The 21,209-nt window shown below is 45.7% G+C and overlaps 1 pseudogene; it reads right to left on the bottom strand.

Annotated features, from left to right (window-relative positions):
- Positions 1–1,261: 1,261 nt before the first annotated feature.
- Positions 1,262–11,908, bottom strand: LOC144121398 (uncharacterized; annotated as a pseudogene).
- Between the last annotated feature and the right edge of the window lie 9,301 nt (positions 11,909–21,209).

Genomic DNA, 21,209 nt, shown 5'->3' with positions numbered 1-21,209 from the left:
TCTTTCTTGTACTTACTTTCTTGCATAAATTTAGCTTGTTGGACCCCCCTAACCACCCTCAGCCACCTTTGTCACGGTAACTTAGTTGGCCGCCGCGGTGGCTGAGTGGTTAATGCGCCCCGGATGTCGGCCCGAAAGATGCATTTTCGGTCCCGGCCGCGGCGGTCGAATTTCGATGGAGGCGAATTTCTAGAGGTCCGTGTGCTGTGCGATGTCAGCGCACGAAAAAGAACCCCTGGTGGTCGAAATTTCCGGAGCCCTTCACTACGGCGTCCCTCATAGCCTGAGTCGCTTTGAGACGTTAAACCCCCATAAACGATAACTGAGCTGACTAATTTTTTATGCCCTCCCATGTTTGCCGCATGCAATTTGGAATACAAGTAGTCACAGCCTGGTTAAGGCCAATACAGCTTGCGGGTATGTGGCATTATGTGCCATTTTAGGAGGCAAACAACGGAAAAAACAATATTCAGCCGTAAATTGCATGTGAGGGGGTCTAAGTAAAAATGTGAAAGCAAGTACGTTGCACAGTATCGTTCAAAGACATTTATTTCAGGCTGCTCAGTCATCCCTTTGTTTTAAGTGAGAAAATAATTTTGTTGTGTGAGAACCGGTGCCTTATGCCGCGGATGCTCCGTTTTCGTTTTTCACTGCCGGGTATTCACTCGATGAATCTGTCGATGCCATTTTACAGCGATTTTTGCTTTGTACCAGGCAAGCGAGATGGTCGGCACTAGTCAGGAGTGCCAGTAAGCTTTCCGTTTATCAAAATCTCTCTCTCCCTGTCTCTCTCTCTCTAGGTTCAGTACAGCATGCAGCGATTCCAGAGTCTTCAGTTCTCTCTCTCTCTCTCTCTCTCTCTCTCTCTCTCTCTCTATATATATATATATATATATATATATATATATATATATATATATATATATATAATATATATAATATATATATATATATATATATATATATATAATCATCTGCATTCATTATTAGTATCCGGTTCATCTGCACGAAGATAACTTCACGTCAGTCGCAAGGCGTCACGCGTACGCAAATAAATTTGCTTCCTTCTTTCACAGTTAATGCTTCAGAGGGGGCCGAAGAGATGACTTGCGCCTCCTGGTTGTAAATATATAAACAAAAGTGTGGGCGCAAAACGACAAAGACATAGGCTGTGCGCCAGGCGAGACTTCGATACTCAACGCGTGATTGCGGGTTCGATTCAGTGTGTCGGGGGCCACTTAAAAAATAGTGTGCAGCAGTTTCAAGGGTGCAATCAAGTTTACAGTAGCGGCGCTTCGTTCTGTTCACACCGCGTGGCCAATAGATCATTGTATTTTGCAAACGTACGTAGAAGTTTTTTGATGCTGACCACTGATTATTTTGAAAGTATAGTATTGTGAACTTCCATATTTTCAATAACGTACTTACAGTTGCCAATCAAAGGCAAACCTTTTATCTTCTTTTTTCGCCTTTACTTATCTACTGGCTACTCTTAGCACAAGAGGAACATGATTTAGTTTCATCCCTTTCCGCTAATGACAATTTTTTTTCTATTGTCAACAACGGTTTCTCGGGTCTAATGTAATTGATTAAATTGACAGTGATGTCCTCGCTGGTGGGGCTCATGGATTTGAAGTTTACGTGCATGTGTATTGAAAATTCGGTACCGAGATTTGTGCCCACCGCACCGCCTAGAACAATCACCGAGGCAGCAGACGATATCGACGATCCGTAAACCCAGCGTCCCGTCGTGTTCTTTTGTTTTTTTTAATAGCTTTTCCGCAAGAACGCATAACGCGGACTCTGCTGACATGATGCCAAAATCGTGATTCTATTACAGGCACACAGTGCGGCATGGCTTGCTCGATGAGCTAGGGCGACCACCGCCAGGGCACGCGCCGCTAGCTCCTGACGCAGGCCCTGCGGCAAGCCGACATCGAGGAGAACCGGTTGGAGCCGATGAGGCAGTGCTGCGACCCGAGCATTCGCCGGGACGCGTTGACGCAGCGGGCACCACCGTGGGACTGCATGTCGGCGAAGTACGGGTGCCTCGGCTGGCGCGGCGAGCACGTCTCGGCGGGCGGGGGCACCTCGTCGCAATCCGGGCCAGGATGCAGCACGAGTGCCTGCGGCACTCGTCCCAGGTGCGGAACACGCCCCAGTGGCCGGCCGAGAGGCAGCTGCCCTGCGGGAAGCTCCACGCGACGCACTTCTTGCCGTCGAAGTACACTGTAAAAAAAAATGCTCCGCAGTACAGAGAAACCCGCTGGTAATGCGTTGCCGGAGGGTTTTCCGCAATATGAGGTACGGACTAAATGTCAGAAACAGAGACTCCGTATGACGACTGTCACATTCTTGGTAACGGAAAGTGACGCCATGCTATGCACGAGACCGAAATCGTTTTTTCACAACGAATGCTTATGTTTTGTTCCTATTGAAGTTTCCGCAATGTGTATGCATACGTCCTCCGTTTACTCGGAAGTCATTTCATCTAGAGCGGAAATTATCTGTATTGTAATTATGTACTTTCTGTAGTACATGAACATGCGTCTTCGTATAGCTTCTGCCCGCAATGTTCACTGCAGATATAGCCGTCCAGGTGCCGAAGAAATAAGTATTATGTACAAGGCTTTCCTTTACGCATATTATGTAGTGCATACGTACAAAGAATGCAGCTTAGAATGAAAGAGTGGTAAGTGTTTGGGTGAGTACAAGTACATACGTTTCATTTTCATGGCAAACTACACACATTGTACATCTGCACATTGCTGTCGGATCCATCTGAAAAGCATAAAAAAAAATCCTCATTTAGTGGTCACACAACACCAAATATAAATTTCACAAATACATTTCAACCATCCGCTATTGAACAATCGGCTTTCATAGAAGCTTTCAAAAGCCATTCACCGAGAACCAACCTGTTATAATTTATTGCCCAGAATTCATTTCTCATAACAGTAAACAGTAAAAACCACAGGTCCAGAAAGAAGCAGACAAAATGCGCTTTCCCGGGCGGCACTGTGCGCATGAAAGTCTTTACAGTTGCTTATCATTTTGTGCAAATAGAAAGTAGCTCAGGATGGGGGCCAGATGCAATTCAATGCAGGTGCCTTTCTGTACATAGTACTAAATGCACAACTTAGCGAGCAAGGAACATTGGTAACATCTGAAAAAGGTGGGAGACGCTTGCCGAATTTATCGTCCATCCAATTTGTTATAGGCAAGACAAGACGAAGTGAAAGTCCCCGGGCATGCCCGTTGCGGCAGATTATGACGCTTTTTATTATGGCATTCCAATATCTCTGCAGTGTGCCTCACAAGGAACGGATGCTCAAGTTTCAAAAAAAGGGCTCTTGGAAGAAATTTAACCAAAGGCCGTTGCCATGTGAACCTTTTCAAAATGATGACCCAGAAAGACGAAGTGTCCTCATGTGTCTGATGCAAAAGAAGGATGATGGCATGAGTCTTTCTGCTTTTTGAACAGCTGTGATAAGTTTTTTACTGGTACTGCTTGGTGCAGCTTCAGTCTCCTTCTTGACATTTTGTGAAATAATTATATATCTGCGAAAGATCTCGCTAGCAAACATTTTGGCACTAATGGAGAAGCAAAAAGACCCATGTCCTAGGCCTTTTTTTGTGACACTAAAGGAAGGCTTGCCTTTTAGAGTCATTGATTACGAAGAGGTCCATGTGGCAACAACTTTGAGAGAATTCCTTCAAGGGCTCTTTGTTCTCATGAGGTGCCCTGTAGATATACCACAACACCTCAGTGAGCTGTTACCAGCCCTGTGAGTTCACTGTCGCTTGACATCAAGGGTATGTACTTTTCCTCGCCACATGCAGCAAAGATGTATATGTCAAGAGAAAGCATAAAAGATTTCTAAGTGCAATTCTAGATTGCTTGCGGAGGAAAGCACAAGAGTGGCCATGCTCAGCTGTTACCTTTGCTTCTTGCTCGAGTTCTACAGTGAGTACTACGTAATGACAGGTGTCTGCATCAACTCATATTTAACACCCGTCCTGTGCGACCTCCATCTTTCTCTACATGACAGGCAACTTTATAACACCCTTCATGCAAAGAGTGTCATCAGGGTCGGTGTGTCCTGTCAGTTTCCTGGTCCTGTGGTTTGTGCTGTGTTTTCTACTCTTAAATTATTTACTGCCTTCATTCTCCACTCCATGAAGCCTGAATGTGCTACACTGGGCTGCTCCACGCGTTGTGGAGCAGCCCAGTGGCCATTTTTTTTTCATACGTCGGAGGCACTCAGCTCGAAAGCCATGCAAGAAACCCCTCCAGGGAGCCGTGCCGCCAGCCCTGCGCCGATTGACACCCCGGTACACCGCTTCAGCCGGAGGCTGCAGGGACTTTCACCGGAGCTTGGACCACTCGCGACAGTCATGATACCAGCCACCGGTATTCTCACGCAAGCTGCCGGTGCTACGCCTGCCCACTATACCTTGCAGACCCCGCGGGTTCCCAAGGCCTTCCACGGGGACCTTTTCGAAGACGTGGAGGACTGGTTCCTTCACTTCGAGCGTGTGGCTGCTTATAACCAGTGGGACGACGCCGCGAAACTAAGAAACGTCTACTTTAGCCTAGAGGATGGCGCCCGCACGTGGTTTGAGAACCGTGAGGAAGTTCTAACTTCCTGGCGAGAGTTTCGCCGTCGCCTGCTGGAGGCCTACACCAGCGCGGATCGCCGCGAAAGAGCGGAGCGGGCAATCCAGTCCCGCGTCCAGCTACCGAACGAAAGCGTACAAATGTACGTCGAGGACATGACGCGGCTCTTCAGGAGAGCTGATCCTGCCATGCCTGAAGAGAAGAAACTTCGGCACTTAATGAGAGGCGTCAAAGAGCAGCTGTTCGCAGGCCTCGTGCGCAGCCCACCATCTGCAGTTGCTGCATTTCTTTCGGAAGCCACAACGATGGAGAAGGTCCTGCAACAGCGTTGCGCCAGTTACGACCGGCCCGTGCATGCTGCTGCAGTCACATCATCGTTTGCCACCATCGGACAGCATCCTGATGATTTGCGGGAACTTATTCGCACAATCGTGCACGAGGAGCTTCACAAATTTTGTAGCCCGTCGCAGCCTGCGCTCGGTTCCATCTCCGCTCTTGTACGAGAGGAGGTGCAACAGGCGTTCCGGGGCCCTGTTCCTGTGGTCGACGTACCACCTCTGCCTGGGGACTACCACCGTCCGACGTACGCCGAAGTTGCAAGGCGTCCGGCTCCCGCTTCGCCGCCACCAATTCACGCCACGCCTCAAGCCCCGCGGCCCTCTATGCAACCGGTGCAGTACTTCGAGGATCGTCGAGCACCCCTCCGAAAGGCCGACGTTTGGCGTACACCTAACCGACGACCGCTCTGTTTTCACTGCGGAGAGCCAGGTCATCTTTATCGAAATTGTTATTACCGACGCATCGGCATCCAAGGCTTCCGCACCGACTCACCGAGACCCCGTCAAGGTGAACGACCCCCTGAAATTGAAGAATTCCTTGCGGACCAGCGCAATCCATCCCGAGCGCAGCGGCAGTCGCGCTCACCCTCACCGAGGCGCTCTTCCCCGACACCTCCCGGCTTCTCGCGAGCGGCACCGGGCCGATCGCCAAGTCCTCGTCGGGAAAACTGAAACCCGCGACCTTCGGGGGCGAGGTCGCTGGGGGGCGCTGTGCTGAAGACCTCCCGTCGTCGCCGCTACAATCCGAGAAAAACCCGCCGACGCCATCACCAGAGTTAAAAAACCGCGTTTCTTTAGAAATACCCGTTCTTATCGATGGTCGCAGAGTAAGCGCATTAGTTGATACCGGGGCCGATTATTCGATCTTAAGTGGACAACTGGCGACCATTCTGAAAAAAGTGATTACCCCTTGGCCTGGCGCGCACCTTCGAACTGCCGGCGGTCATCTGGTTACGCCCAAGGGTATGTGCACTGCTCGCGTTCAGATCAGCAAGTCCACGTTCGTCGTCAGCTGCATCGTCCTGGGCGAGTGTTCTCGGGACCTAATCCTCGGCATCGACTTTCTGCGGGAGTATGGAGCAATTATCGATCTGCGCAACCGAATCGTCATGTTTTCCACAGAGCAAGCCGCCGAACTCGACAACTCCTGCCAACGCAGTGCCGCACTTCGCGTTTTCGCCGACAGCGTCATACTTCCGCCCCGTAGCAGTGTTTTGATTGAAGTCGCCTGTGCTGAGTTGCACGACGCTGAAGCAGTCGCCGAGGCTAATCATTCGCTCCTCCTGACTCAAGGCATCTGCGCCGCTCGAAGCTTACTAACAATTCGCGCTGGCCGGTCTGCGATCCTTGTTACAAATTTTTCTCCAGAGCACCGGCACCTTTTCTCTGGAACTGCGATCGCTACCGCTGAAGCGGTTGTGGATGTTCCGGTCTGCTTTGCGTTCGCGGCAGCGGCCCCTGACGACCAATCATCGCGCGCCACTGACGACCAATCTGTTCCGAATGTCGACATCAACTGCAACCTCCCCGAAGGAAAGCGCCTGGCCTTAGAGCACTTGCTATTGGAGTATAAACAGTGTTTCGCTTCTTCGTCGAAAGTTCGTCAAACGCCCCTAACGCAACACCGGATCATTACGTATGACGACGCTCGCCCTATCCGCCAGCAGCCTTATCGTGTTTCCGCCAAAGAACGGGAAGTAATCCAAAAGCAAGTTCAGGAAATGATTGACGACGGTGTAGTTCAACCTTCCCAAAGCCCGTGGTCTTCGCCTGTTGTCCTTGTTAAAAAGAAGGATGGAACACTTCGATTCTGCGTGGACTACCGTAAATTAAACAATGTGACTAAAAAGGACGTCTACCCGTTGCCCCGCATTGATGACTCCCTGGACAGATTACGGCGTGCTAAGTACTTTTCATCCATTGACCTGAAGAGCGGTTATTGGCAAATTGAAGTGGACGAACGGGACCGCGAAAAAACTGCCTTCGTTACACCAGATGGCCTCTATGAATTCAAAGTGCTGCCTTTTGGCTTGTGCTCTGCGCCAGCGACGTTTCAACGGATGATGGACACTGTCCTCACCGGCCTCAAGTGGCAAAGTTGTCTTGTATACCTGGACGACGTTGTCGTTTTTTCAGAAACTTTTGAACAGCATCTCGTGCGCCTGCGAGCTGTCCTCAGAGCCCTCCATTCCGCTGACCTTACGCTGAAGCCCCAGAAGTGCCACTTCGGTTACACAGAGCTCAGGTTCCTCGGTCACGTTGTGAGCGCCGACGGAGTTCGACCCGACCCCGACAAGACAGCCGCCGTCGCCAATTTTCCTACTCCGACTGACAAGAAAGCTGTCCAGCGTTTTCTGGGTCTCTGTGCATATTACCGACGGTTTATTGCGGACTTCGCAAAGATTGCAGAGCCGTTGACACGCCTCACCAGGAGCAACACCTCCTTCGTTTGGACAATAGACCAAGAGACGGCTTTCTCTTCGCTCCGCCAACGCCTTCAGACATCTCCCGTTCTTGCACACTTCGACGAAGAGGCCGACACCGAGATCCACACCGACGCCAGCAATATCGGTCTTGGAGCTGTCCTTGTCCAACACCAAGAGGGCATTGAGAGAGTTATAGCCTATGCTAGCCGTACTCTCTCCCGCGCCGAACGCAATTACTCTACGTCAGAGAAGGAATGCCTTGCTGTCGTATGGGCCACCATGAAATTTCGCCCTTACCTTTACGGCCGCGCATTCAAAGTCGTAACCGACCACCACTGCCTATGCTGGCTGGCTAATTTGCGAGACCCGTCTGGACGATTGGCCCGCTGGAGTTTACGGCTCCAAGAATTCGACATTGCCATCGTATATAAGTCGGGCCGTAAACACGAAGACGCCGACACGCTGTCGCGTGCACCACTCGACTCTTCCGGTCCCGAAATCGACGACGACAGCGGTTTCCTCGGTATACTTAATGCATCGGACATAATAGCCCGGCAGCGGGCTGACACGGACCTCCGACCGCTGATTGACAACCTTGAAGGTCACGCCATGCCTCTACCACGACACTTCGCTCGACGTCTCGGCTCTTTCTGTTTGCGCGAAGGTATCTTATACAAGAAGAACTCGAGAGGCCAAGAAAGAGCTTACCTTCTGGTACTTCCGGCCGATCTTCGCGCCGACATTTTATTGGCATGCCACGACGAGCCCACTTCAGGCCATCTGGGTTTTTCCCGGACGCTCGCCAGGAAAAGCAACATGTACTACTGGCCCGGACTCTCGGACGATGTCCAAAGGTACGTAAAAAGCTGCCGTGAATGCCAGCGCCGGAAGACGCCACCGCTTAAGCCGGCGGGTTTTCTCAAGCCCGTTACTACACCCCGCTCTCCGTTCGATCAAATAGGAATGGACCTTCTCGGTCCTTTTCCGTTGTCACTCTCAGGAAACAAGTGGATCATAGTCGCTACTGACTATTTGACTCGCTACGCCGAGACCAAGGCGATACCCAGCACCTCCACCAAATTGTCACGGAGTTCTCACGGAGAGACGCTTCAACAGCTGGAGTCGGCAAGAGGAGACGGTAATGGCAATAGGAATGGACCTTCTCGGTTCTTTTCCGTTGTCACTCTCAGGAAACAAGTGGATCATAGTCGCTACTGACTATTTGACTCGCTACGCCGAGACCAAGGCGATACCCAGCACCTCCACCAAATTGTCACGGAGTTCTCACGGAGAGACGCTTCAACAGCTGGAGTCGGCAAGAGGAGACGGTAATGGCGGCCGATCCGCGATATCACGATCGCAACCTCATCGTCTTCGCGGACAGCTTGCGCCTCCTGGCAACACTAGGTGGCAATATTCAGCAGACAAGGGTACATGTGAGACACATCATTAATAACTAATTCTCACAGTGGTATCTGGTGCAAGAATATCTAAATACTACTCAATTTTTGCTTAAGCTTTCAGATACGCTCTTAGATTAAAAACATAATTTGGCTACATTAGCAGAAGCACAGCACCAAGGTATTCACCAGTTACCTGAAGCACTGTACGCAAGTTCTCGTACCATCATGAATACAGCACACTGTCCACGTCTTCATAATGCCATGTCACTCCAGCACTTCGGTAGCAAAATTTTCCTTTAAAAAAAGTAGTTTTGTTTATGTTTGACTGGTCATATTTAATTTTACTATATACTATGTACTTCTCATTGTACTGCCCCAGACTAAAAAATACCAATGATCACGCTTTGAATTATGTCATATGTGATCACCAAATTATGTGATCACCAATATGTTCTTAGAAATTCTGATTGAAATAAATCTGACAAAATATTATTTCAGAAAATGTGGCACAAGGAAGAAGGACGCTAGCTAGATAACCTGGACGAATGTTTTCAGTTGCATGCAGCCACCGGTACCATTGCACACAAAATGTACAATAAAAAGGGTTTTACCTTTCCGAATAGAATTTAATGCTGCAAACATTTAAGTAAAAAAATTTCAACCTTCCATTCCGCATAAAGGAAAGAAAATTCCTCTCATTTTTTCACAAGCCTCTGCAAGTACACAATTCAGTGAATCTACTCTACAAGTACTTGAATCTATCAGCACGAGACAGGGACGAGAAAAGAAACAAAACAGGCACTGACTCGCAACTGAAGTTTATTGAAGTGAACAGAGTATATACAGAAAAGCCACACGCCACAAACTACACAATTACACATAAGCCACATCACAACATAAGTAAAAGATTGCCCTTAACATTTCTCTCATCTAGACAGTCCAACCCGCTGCATGTTAACGCTATGGGCAGCACACTCACACATTCGTCACCGAGTCATAAGATGTGTCTAGCCTCGACAATTTTCTGGTTAATCTGCTGTGAACGTAGTGCCAAAATGCGTGTTGCCGAAAGGAATGGCTAGCAGCCTTCTCATCCCTTGTAATATGCAGATAAGTTACAACCCCTACCAATATCCAAATACCTCTCATGCTCCTGTAGTCTTACATTGATACACATTCCAGTTTCACCAACATAAACCCAACCACATGATAATGGTATGCAATGCATGCAATGGTTGCAAGGCACATATATGTTGCCACGTTTCACTCGACACATGTGCTTTTCCCTAACGAAATTCACAAAATTATTAACAATTTTACAGATTGTAGACAACTTATTAGGGGCCGAACACACCATTTTTACGTCATACCTTCTGGCCACAGTTTTCAAATTTTGCAACAATCTGCAACAACACAGTCAGTCTTTTGTCATCTCACTGGCTGGCCCCAGCCTGATCATGCCAGTCCCTGCGAAGGGGTTTCAGCTTTTAACATGCTAAAGGGAAGAATGGCACAGCATCAAGTAACGAGGAAAGCAGGACAGCACACCCACACACAAGTGCCAACCCTGGAGCAGATACAAAATCCAAGAGCGCGTGCTTGACATTCAGCGTTGACAGTCAAGGAAACGAGGAAACACGGATTTGAACGCTAAAGATTGAACGAGCCCGATCCTTGGCTGCCAACGCTGAATGTCAAGTACACGCTCTTAGATTCTGCATCCGCTCCAAGGATGGCACTTGTGCGTGGGTGTGCTCTCCTGTTGTCCTCGTTACTTGATGCTGCGCCATTCTTATCTTTAGCATGTCAGACCAACTTGCCCAATCTTATATGCTCAGCTTTAACAATTTATCGCACGCTTCTGCAATAGCATGGTTGGGAAATCATGCTTTCATTAGCCTTAAAATCTTCTCTTGGAAACCAGTTGTCACGCTGTAAAAGCATGGCTTCACCAATACCGAGCCTAGACTTGACGACGCAATGCTATCTTTCACTAGCTTAGAATCGTTCGACCAACAGTCAAGTAGCTGCTTAACACTCCTGGGTGAATATCGCTAGCACACATGGCGTGTGCAGAACATCAAGGTCAGGTTCAGAAACCGCAGCTCTTTTTGTTGGGACATTTTCTCCAAGGTAAACTTAAGACAAAGGCCTTGCTCCTTAAACAAGTTCACAATATGTACAGGTCCCACACTATCACAACCTTTGTAAAAGACCAGAAAATCATAGACGTAGCGAAAGATTTCCCCCAGCCCATGCAATTTCTTGGCAATCATTCCGTCCACCCTGCTTAAGAGAATATTGCTTAGCACAGGGGCAACCTTTGTATCGATACATTTAGCAGACTTTTGAACATATGCCGCACTGCCATACTCCACAAACATGCTCTTCACTTCAAATAAAAGAAGGCAAGTGCCAAAAAAGACTTATGTTACACACCCATTCCTAAACACGAGCTCATCGTTGTGCTCCGATATACACATTCATAAGCTTTTCACAAGATCTTCATACGGGATAGAATAAAATAGTTCTACATCGACACTAATCACAAGACAATCCGCTGGATTGTCATTCTTAAGATACTCAACCACACTGCGAATTGAGTACAAGAAATGGATCTTCAAGATGCGAAGTAGACAGATGCTTTTGCAAATAACCAGAGATAATTTTGCATGAATTCTTTTCTGAAATTTATCTGAAGAGCATGTTATTGAATAGCATTTATTTGAAGAGCATGTTTGTAGAGTAGTACAGTGCGGTATGTGTTCTAAAGTCTCGAATATGTAGTGGTTCAAAGGTTGACCTTGTGCTAAGAAATATTTTCTTGAGTAGGGTGGATAGAATAATTGTCTAGAATGTGCATGGGCTGGGGGAAAAATCTTTTGCTATGTCGATGATTTTCTGGTCTTTTATAAAGGTTGTGATAGTTCGGGACCTGTACATCTTCTCAAGTTGTTTAAGGAGCAAGGCCTTTATCTCAGGTTTACCTTAGAGCAAATGTCCCAAGAGCTGTGGTTTCTGGACCTTACCTTGATGTTCAGCACACTTCATGTGTGCTGGCGAGTGTTAAGCTGCTACCTGGCTACATGTCGACCATTCCAAGCTAGTGAAAGATAGCATTGCGCTTTCTAGCGCGCGCTCAGAATTGATGAAATTATGCTTTCACAGCATGACGACTAGTTTCCAAGAGCAGATTTTAAGGTTAACGAACGCAGGATTTCCAAACCTTGTTACTGCAAGAGCATATGATAAATTGTTAAAGAAGCTGAGACAGTTTTGCGGCGACCGGCACAATCTGGCTGGGGCCAGCCAGCGAGATGCCAAAAGACCAGTTGTGTTACCGTATGTACATAAATTGTCGCAAAATTTGAAAAATGTGGCCAGAAGGTATGATGTAAAAGTGGCTTTCTCGGCACCTAATACGTTGTCTAAAGCATGTAAAATTTTAAGAATAATTCTGTGAATGTGGCTCGAGAAAAGTACACGTGTAGAGTGAAATGTATATGTACCTTGTAAAATGAATGTGGCATCAAATATTATTATCTTGTAGTCTGGTTTACGTAGGTGCAACTGGAAGGTGTATGAATGTAAGACTACAGGAACACAAGAGGGTAGGGGCTTGGCTAGGTGGTTGGGGTAACTCTGCTGTACACTGCACGGGATGTGAAGTCTGCTTCCCTTTCCTTTTGGCAAGACGCATTTTGGCAGTAAATTCAGAGAGATTAAATGGGAGATTATCGAGGCTAGACACATCTTATGACTCCGTGAAGAATGTGTGTTTTGTCTATCGTGTTAACACACAATGAGTTGGACTACCTCGATCAGGGAAATGTTGAGGGCGATTTTTGACTCATGCTGTCCTGTATGCTTATCTGTAACTACATGGTTTATGGTATTGCTTGGCTTTTTATATATTCCCTGTTCACACCAATAAACTATAGTCGCGAGTCAGCACCTGTCTTGTCTCCTTTCTCATCCCTGTCTTTCGCGCTGGTGGATTCACCGCAATGGCTCACCTCTGCAGAAATCAAGACATGACATTTTCCTCTTCACACTCATGGTTCAGCGCATAATACGGCAAAGGCTTTTCAATTCCAAGGAAAGTTCATGGCTCCATTGAACACTGCCTCCTGCTTACAAGGCACAGAGCAGCAATCATTGTAGATTCTACCTGTGACACAAAGAGCAAAGTTTTAGTTTGAGTGGACTAAACTAGGAAAGCAGCACAATATATCTATAGCCAAATAACTGAACTGAAAGAAATAGAGGGTAGTGTAATAGTGAACACACTGATATATTGCAAGTGAGATATATGCTTAATATATTGCAATATCCAACACTGCTACCATTGCCTTAGCCAACTACTTCATAAATAACAATAAATGCAGTATCACAAAAATACTGATAACGTACTATGTGCTAATAGTAGCAGTGCAGGTTCCATGAACAAAAAAGGGCCCAGTGCTGACTGTCGTTCCAACAGCAGCCTTGTGACGAATGGCCGGTGTAAAGGAAAGAGGAGGAATGACTGAAAAGAAAAAGAGCCAGGGGGAAGGAAAATAGGTATAGAAGGGCTTAGGATATCATAGGCAAATAAGGTTGTTTAGACAGTGAGCACAAAATAAACATTACCACACAAGTAAAGACATACAAGACCAAACATATATATCATTATGCAGAGTGGCAAACTTGATGCCATTTAGCCCAAAATATGTTTTCAATAGTGATTATAATTATTAATAGAACAACTGACCGAGTGAAACCATAACAGGGATGAACAAGGAAGTTGTTAATATTCTGGCAGAAATTAAAAGAAGAAAATGGATCTGGCCAGGGCATACAATGCAGAGAATGAATCACCAATGGTATCTTAGGGCAACATAATGAATTTGATGGATTTTAATGGCACAAGGGCATCTGTGGCCGAAGAGTGCCTTAGCACAAGTTAACTTCGTCTACTCAAGGTGAAATCAGAGACCCATTTCCCAAGCATTTCATTCCAGATAAGCTGAGCACCACGCCAGGAAACAGCTTGTGCATTGTATCGCAACAAAATGAATTTCACCCTAAGGAAAATATAGCAAGAGATAGCCGATTATAAGCTCACTAGATAAGATTAGGTGATTTCTGATAGTGGCATGTAGCTGGTGCAAGACACAGATAATTAAACTGGAAAAGGCCATTGTCCTGAGGTGAATGTAAACTAAGCAATGAGGATAATGAAATTCGCTACACTAGAGCTGTTAAGAATCAGCTCAAGTTCCATGCTTCAAGATGATGCAAGTTTGCTCAGTGAAAAAAAATCATAAGTTCACCCAAGAATTGGTACCTTGGCGGTATCAGGCTGCAGGTGCAGATGAATTAATCCTGCCTCAGAGAAGAGCTACATAGAGCACAAAACATTTTAGGCCAGTCCTACACAGACAGCTGTAATAACTATTTTAAAACTGTTTTTCATTGCACAAACAATAATACCAAGTTAGTGTTGGTCATGTGATTATGTTACTGAGGCTCTCCTAAAAATTCTAGCCAGAGCTAAAATACAAGCTGCCTCAACTAAGTTTTTATATCAACAATGAGAACATAAACACATGCAGATTATTCAAGTAGAAGTATTATTCTTCACGACGTACCCTACAAATTTTAAATTATACTGAAAAGTAATAGAGTGGAGTGCTTGTGCCAAAAATACTAAACCTCAACAACAAAGAGAACACAAGATAAAGGCAACATATTGCCCAAAATTTAAATGTTTGACAGAACAAATTTGAAAAGAAAACCTCTCCACAACTGGAACAAAACAGCGTGATACCGAGCACACATTTGAAAATTGTTTCATTCAAATCCCCAGTCTGGTGCTCCAGCACTCTTCAGCCAGCATGTCATGAAATGTACCATAGTTCTGGTAGCTGTAAAGAGTATACAGCTGATCCGGCATTTTTATATGTGAACAGTAACCCTCAATGACCACCAGGCTGAATACTTTCAAGAGGCTGTTCTAGTAACAAGACTGCAGTGAAACACTTAGCAAGTTATGCGGGCGTAATAATGCAAACCGTTAATCTGAGAGTTCGCTACCACGCAACTCTGTAGTAACTCCTAAAGTGTTGCAATCGAATGAAAAAAAGGACTGCCTATTATATAAACAAAAGTCATGAGGCTGCAATGCAAGGCCACGACAGAAGTGCTGCAATACAGCAATAGTGATACAATGTACACTTTAAGCAACACAATGAAACATGATCTTTTATCCTTAATTATCAGAATTTAAATATTTGTTTTCCTTGCTCTTTTGCAAAATTAAGTTTAGATCGTGAAAGCGCTCGAAAAGACAAGGATACAGAAAGAGATTTCCACACAGTGCGCTTACTTCCAGTGTCTTTTTGAGCACATCCACTATCTAAACATGGTAACCCAACTAGTTTAAACGCTGTCGTAATTCCAAAATTAAGCCTTTCACAAAGTGGGAGCCCCTTTCCCCATACAAGGTGCACCATAACTAATCCAACCCTTTTTTCATGATATGTTTTCTCTGAGAATAAACACTGTTTGAAGATTTTGCAATAGTACTTGTCTTTTCGATTCTACGGATGTATCATGCAAGTGTTCAATGAAATGACCATCTGCCTATCTTGATCATTGCTCAAAATCAGGGTATAATGCACCATGAAGGGCAGGCTCTGCTTGATTTTTATGTTTTCCTAACGAAGCATGTATGTGCAACCCTTCTGCTGGCTTGTATGCAGCAGGTTTGTCTAGCTAGGCGAACTGTGGTTTTGCTATAAAGATGAAATGGTACTTTGGAAGTGAATGGTTTTCTAAAATGCATTTAACATGCATACCGGGGCTTTAACAGCGCCTGGTGTAAGCAACATCAGTGGGGGGACCGCAGGAGTGGCCTAGTGGTCCAAGCATCTGCCTCGCAACCGGTAGGTGTGGAGTTCGATCCCCAGTGCCATCGGGTAACCAGCGGTGATACAATGGGTCGTTTCAATGGCCAGTTTAAAACTTGAAATAACCATGCTGCAATATATACAAAAAATGATTTGTGTGCTCTCTCTTACATGTCATAGTTAATCATATCATAGTGTTGGTAGTACACAAAATGCATGTGTGGAACATATACATGCACTGTTTTTGTTCACATCTTACCTGCTATGTGCTGTTATGGCATGTTATGTGCTGGGAAAGCAACAGTTGGTGAGCAATGTTGCGTTGCAGCCTTTCTTCTGGTGGAATTTGAATCATGTGAGGTGCAGCTGAAAGAAATTGTTTCATACATAAGTATATTTCATGTAACACAACAAAAAGTGCACAGCCCCATCATGAGTTGTGGTTTAAACTAACAGCGAGCTTTTTACTACTCTAACATATGATGCAAGTCAGTGATGCTGGAGGCACAAAACTAAATACTGTGAGGTAACAAGAGCTAATATGGACAATCATGCCTTTAAGAGATATTGTCAATATATATTTTCCTGAATGAACTTAAGTTATCCCTAGAAGCATTCAGAGGAAGATAATTTTGCTAAATGTCTTTTGCCAGAATAGGCCTTTTATGAACCAGTTGCAAATGAAAAGAATAACTTTAAGACCATGCTATGCATGCTCTAACGCCAAAGTAGTTGCATACAAGCAGTATACTATGCCCCTAGTTTTATGGTGGGCCTGTACTACACATTTTTCATGCAAGGTAGTGGAAAGTATGTGCCATGAAATAGACCTCTGCTTGCTGAAACTGGCAAATAAGTACTGGGTTTTTAAGGCAGGAAAAAAGTTACATAGTTCCTTCTGCAGGTTTTGAACTTCAGGTTAGTTATTTGAAAAATATCAATCCCTGAACTGCAATGATTGAAGTTTTTAGCAAATAACATTTCCATTGTAACAGTGGAAACGCTCTTTTATATGAGGAACGACTTTTCAAAAGCCTGCGTTTCATGGTGGCTGTCAAGTAGCCCTGATAAAGAGAAACCAGTCACGACACACAACCAAGCCCCCGTAGCACATTTTCAACTATACCCTCATGATATAGCTTTTAAGTAAGTGTTAAGCAATACAAATACAAATCCTTGATTTCCTTCATGATTTATCACTGATGTATACATACAAAGATAACCGTACAAGATGTGGAGTGCATGGTACAGAGAGAGTAGGCAGATGGTTTCTTGACACTCAAAAAGTGAACAAGGGAAGGAAAAATCTCAGGGTGCTTGCCGTTTCGACAAGACAACTTGTTTTCGTCTGGGGTCAACACATACAGAGGAAACTTAGAATCAAGTACAGGGTTGTCCACTCTTAGTGCGAACACGCGAGCACATGGCTGTGCTCTTTGGGCCACTGTGTCTGACATTGCCACACATCGAAGTGTAACATGACACGAAGCACCACATCCAGGTGCATCTCCTCTTGCGCCATTTTGCAGCGATGAGTGGCTGCACCGCACACAGTGGACCTCTAAAGAGTGCGGACATGCGCTCACATGTTTGCACTAAATGTGGCCAGCTCTGTACATTCCAGAATTGGCATAATTATTTGAAAAGGCCTTGCACATGGTCAGAGGTTTCCCAACCCACATTTTCCCCCTCCTTTCCTGCTTTCTTTAATTTATCGTTATACTTTAACCTTACGCCCTGCACCTCCTGACATCACTTCTCGGAACCTTGGCTGCCATACTCCTCCCCCTCCCCCTTCTTTTTGCCTTTTCTCTGAACCTGCCCTCATTTTCTCTTTTTACTTCAAATTATTTTGCCCCCCCCCACCCCCCCCCTGGTATTTTATTCTGCCATGCTCCTTAATTCCTTTATCCTAGTTTTTCAGGAAAAGGCAGCCAGCCATACCAAGCCACCTGTTGTGGCTGGACATAAAGCCATTCAAGCCCACTATCCACACTCCATACCCCGAGATTCGTTTCTACTGAATTGGGCTTTTTTGTTTTCACAGTTTTGCAGGTCAACCGGTTAATCTTCTTTAGCAGCTATCATGCCTGGTCAAGGTTCATGCTCCCCATCGTAACGCCCTTCCCATATCGCACCCTCGTCCCACACAACAGGCCTTTCGCCTCGAAGTGAAAACCTTATTTAAACCCCACCAATGATGAACACTTTGCCAGACAAAGACAAGTCCTCTTGTCGAAACGTCGGCAAGCACCCTGAGGCTTTTCCCTTCCTTATTCAGTTTGTGAGATACCAGGGACAGGTGTTCAAGCAGCCATACCCCTGTCACACGGGCACCGCAAAGGCCTTTGAGAATCATATCCAAAGGCGTAAGGAGTGCAGCTACCCGGTACAAATGTTGCGCCTTTGTCGCTAAGGGCCTTGGAGGCGAAGGCGCTCAACCGAGACCTTCGGAGCCCGAAGACGCGGCATTCGAGAAGCTGTGATCAGCAGTACCATCCAAAGTCAAAAAGTAAAAGCAATAAAAAAAATACATAAGCTAATAATGTTTGAAAACATTTTTTTCAAATACGAAAGGTGTGTCTGGCTTTGGTTTTTGTACGGGTGTTTATGTTTTATGTTCAAATTTCAAGACAGTGAAAGTGTTGCGGCAACACCGAGCGCCCATGGAGGCCAAGGCAATACACGTACAAAACCTGCTCCTGCTGATGAGAGTAGCTGTTGCAGTACTTTTAAGGAAGCAATCGGAATAAAAAATTGTCAAAGCTCAACGAATGAACAGAATACACCACTTTAATTTTAGAACACTCACTTCAGCCACCTCGAGTATAGCAGCGGGTGCTAAGCCTGAACGACTTTCACCTTTGGGCTGCACCGTGTAGCTGCATCGCTGCTCCTTTAAGCTTTCGCTCATTTGGTGAAAAATGGTGCCTTTGCTGGAAAGGCCTTCGAGGAATGCCATGTGACAGGGGTATAAAGCACATTTTTTACTGACACGAAAGACTCAGTGCCTTTAGTTCTGACAACATTCTGAATCATGCTTTGGTGGCTTAGCATATCAGAATACTGGACATGACAAAATCAGCTAATTAGTGAGGGCTATTATTTCCTATAGGTAAAATTATAACATTCTCCTAAAATAATGAAAAGAAACCACCAGCACTGACATCAATGTACAATTTGGCTGTAACATACTGACATGACAATCTAGTTAAACGTAAATTCTCTTTTCGTAGTTCAAAACTGCATGCATTATTTCTAGAAAGCGCGAAAACAGAAGCTCATACATAGTGCCAAAGAAAAGAGTGCATAATAGTACCACTTATGAGGTGTTTATCGGCAACTGCAATGAGCAAGGCTATGTTAATGGCAATCCAGAGTTATTATGTGTCTTACGAGCGCATGCACTTGGGAGGTGATAGCAGCTGTGGACGCAGCTGTCCATCGCAGTTTTCAGTCTGTCGAGATAACACATGGGGTAAGGTATTCCCTGTTTTGCTGCCGAAGGCAAAACCGTCAGCGAGTGGAGTTGCCTTGCTATTCACTGTCAATATCTACTGCTCAATGTAAAGGAAACTAGGGCATAAAACATACAGCATTTCATATTATGCTTTGGCCAAATGCAGTGAGAATGAAACAGACTACAGACTTGTCTTATGACGTTTGCACTCTTTACTTTGCACCAGAGGAAAATAAATTTATGTACAGTTGACCTACTGCTTGCCACAGTCCTAGAAGAAATGAATCCAGGTCTCAGAAATTCTACCGAGAGAATACTGATGCTGCATGTGCATATCTCTGAACTGTTCTGAAATATGCAGAAGTTACCAATTTTTTTACTACCTGATTACATACTGTAATCTTTGCAAGGAATATGAGGTTAACGGACTGGGAAAAAATGTCAGGAATGGTACCTTTGGTACTGGGCACTTGGACAAACAAATGACCCACTGGGCGTCCCCAGGAGCTCTGCTACCAGGCACCCCTGGCAACAGTAGTCAATTTTCCAGATCCAAAGGGGCCATGCGAATGATTGCCGAAAAGTCAAGTTTAAGGACAGCAGATGCATGAACACAAAACAGTTTTCCAACTTTGTTTCAGTGTGATAAATGGTTTCAAATGTCTAGACTATATCTGGTAGTACACAAATTATAAGAACACCATCTCCCGCTCAGAATCATCTCAAAACACATTCGACACGCAGTACCAACATGGACAGTTCGTGCTTAATTGAATCCAAAAGTTTACGCTGATCGACCAATATTACTCTAAATAGAGACAGAAAGCGCATGCACGTTGTACTGATGTTATCGTGAACATAACATGCGACGAGACGCAGGGTTACAATACAAACAAAAAACCGCTTTCAAAATTTGAGAACAAAAGGCTCACCTTCTCACAAGTTCGCCAAACCGGAGACGTTGCCGAGTGGCTGCCGCCAAAGTCACTCGCAATGCACAGAAACAATAAAAATGCAGTGTCGCTGACTTTCCTTGAGCAATTCCAGTCGACTGAACTTCCAACTGTTCGCACCGACTACCTTTGCAAGCATGTCTAAAAGTTAGCGGCGCAGCCGCGCCATTTGCAATTTACGGAGAAACACGGGAAATTCATAGCGCCATTCGCGTATTCGCGCTCAAGCTCACGTCGCTGATGTCGCAAAGGCGCACAACGGCAAAAACTTATAAGATGTATTTAATTTTACGGTAGCTTTTTTAGCTGACAACCTGAATCATTTGATATATTGTTTTTTCTTTTCGTTGCATGAACGTTATTACCACCAGCGGCAGCGCAGCTTGGCCATGGCTAGCCATGGCGAAGTCGAAGCGCTAGCCGAGCCCGCAGTCGGAAATATGTGCGCAGTTAGCGCAGTGTGGAGTTGAATGAACAGGCGCTATGGAATGGGTTTTTGTTCTTCCGTGTTCGCTGCGTGCGTCTTGCGCGTTGCGTGTCTTTGTATGTGTGTGTGTGTATGTGTGTGGCCGGAACGCTGCATTGGAGTGTACATACAACAGCTCGCTGTCCCGTGCGGCATCGGTGCGTAGTAAAACGATCATGCAGAATGTGCGTTACAATGCCAGTGGCCCTGCACGAAAGAGGAGACTTGAAGCCGACGGAAAAGCTGCTCTCCCTCGTGGGACTGCAAGAATCTGGCGAGTAACAGTCGACGCGCGTTTCGGTGGATGATTCCGTTTACCACGCCAAAAAATTCAGCACTGGCCAACAGCAATGATTAACTGCTGCTGCATCATCACCTGTGTGATGTTTGTGACAAGCTTGTTGGATGTGAACGTGGCCATGAATGGTATTCGCCGAGCAGTGGCCCTCAGGGCGTGGCACCAGTGGATACCTGAAGACGATTACTGTTTGCCCGCGCCCTGGCGCCTCGCATTCAACCGAATGCTTTGGCGTTAATTATCTATATCTGAATTTCACACGTAGTTGGACTCGCAAATATTACAGCGTACAAACGTACCGTCGGAAGAGCACCCTTTTTCATTTTTTTTAGGGAGGGGGTAGGGGAATTA

This window comes from Amblyomma americanum, chromosome 1 (genome assembly GCF_052857255.1).
Source record: "Amblyomma americanum isolate KBUSLIRL-KWMA chromosome 1, ASM5285725v1, whole genome shotgun sequence".
Lineage (NCBI taxonomy): Eukaryota > Metazoa > Arthropoda > Arachnida > Ixodida > Ixodidae > Amblyomma > Amblyomma americanum.
The sequence above is the reverse complement of the archived record's forward strand: the minus strand, read 5'-3'. Positions and strand labels throughout refer to the sequence as shown.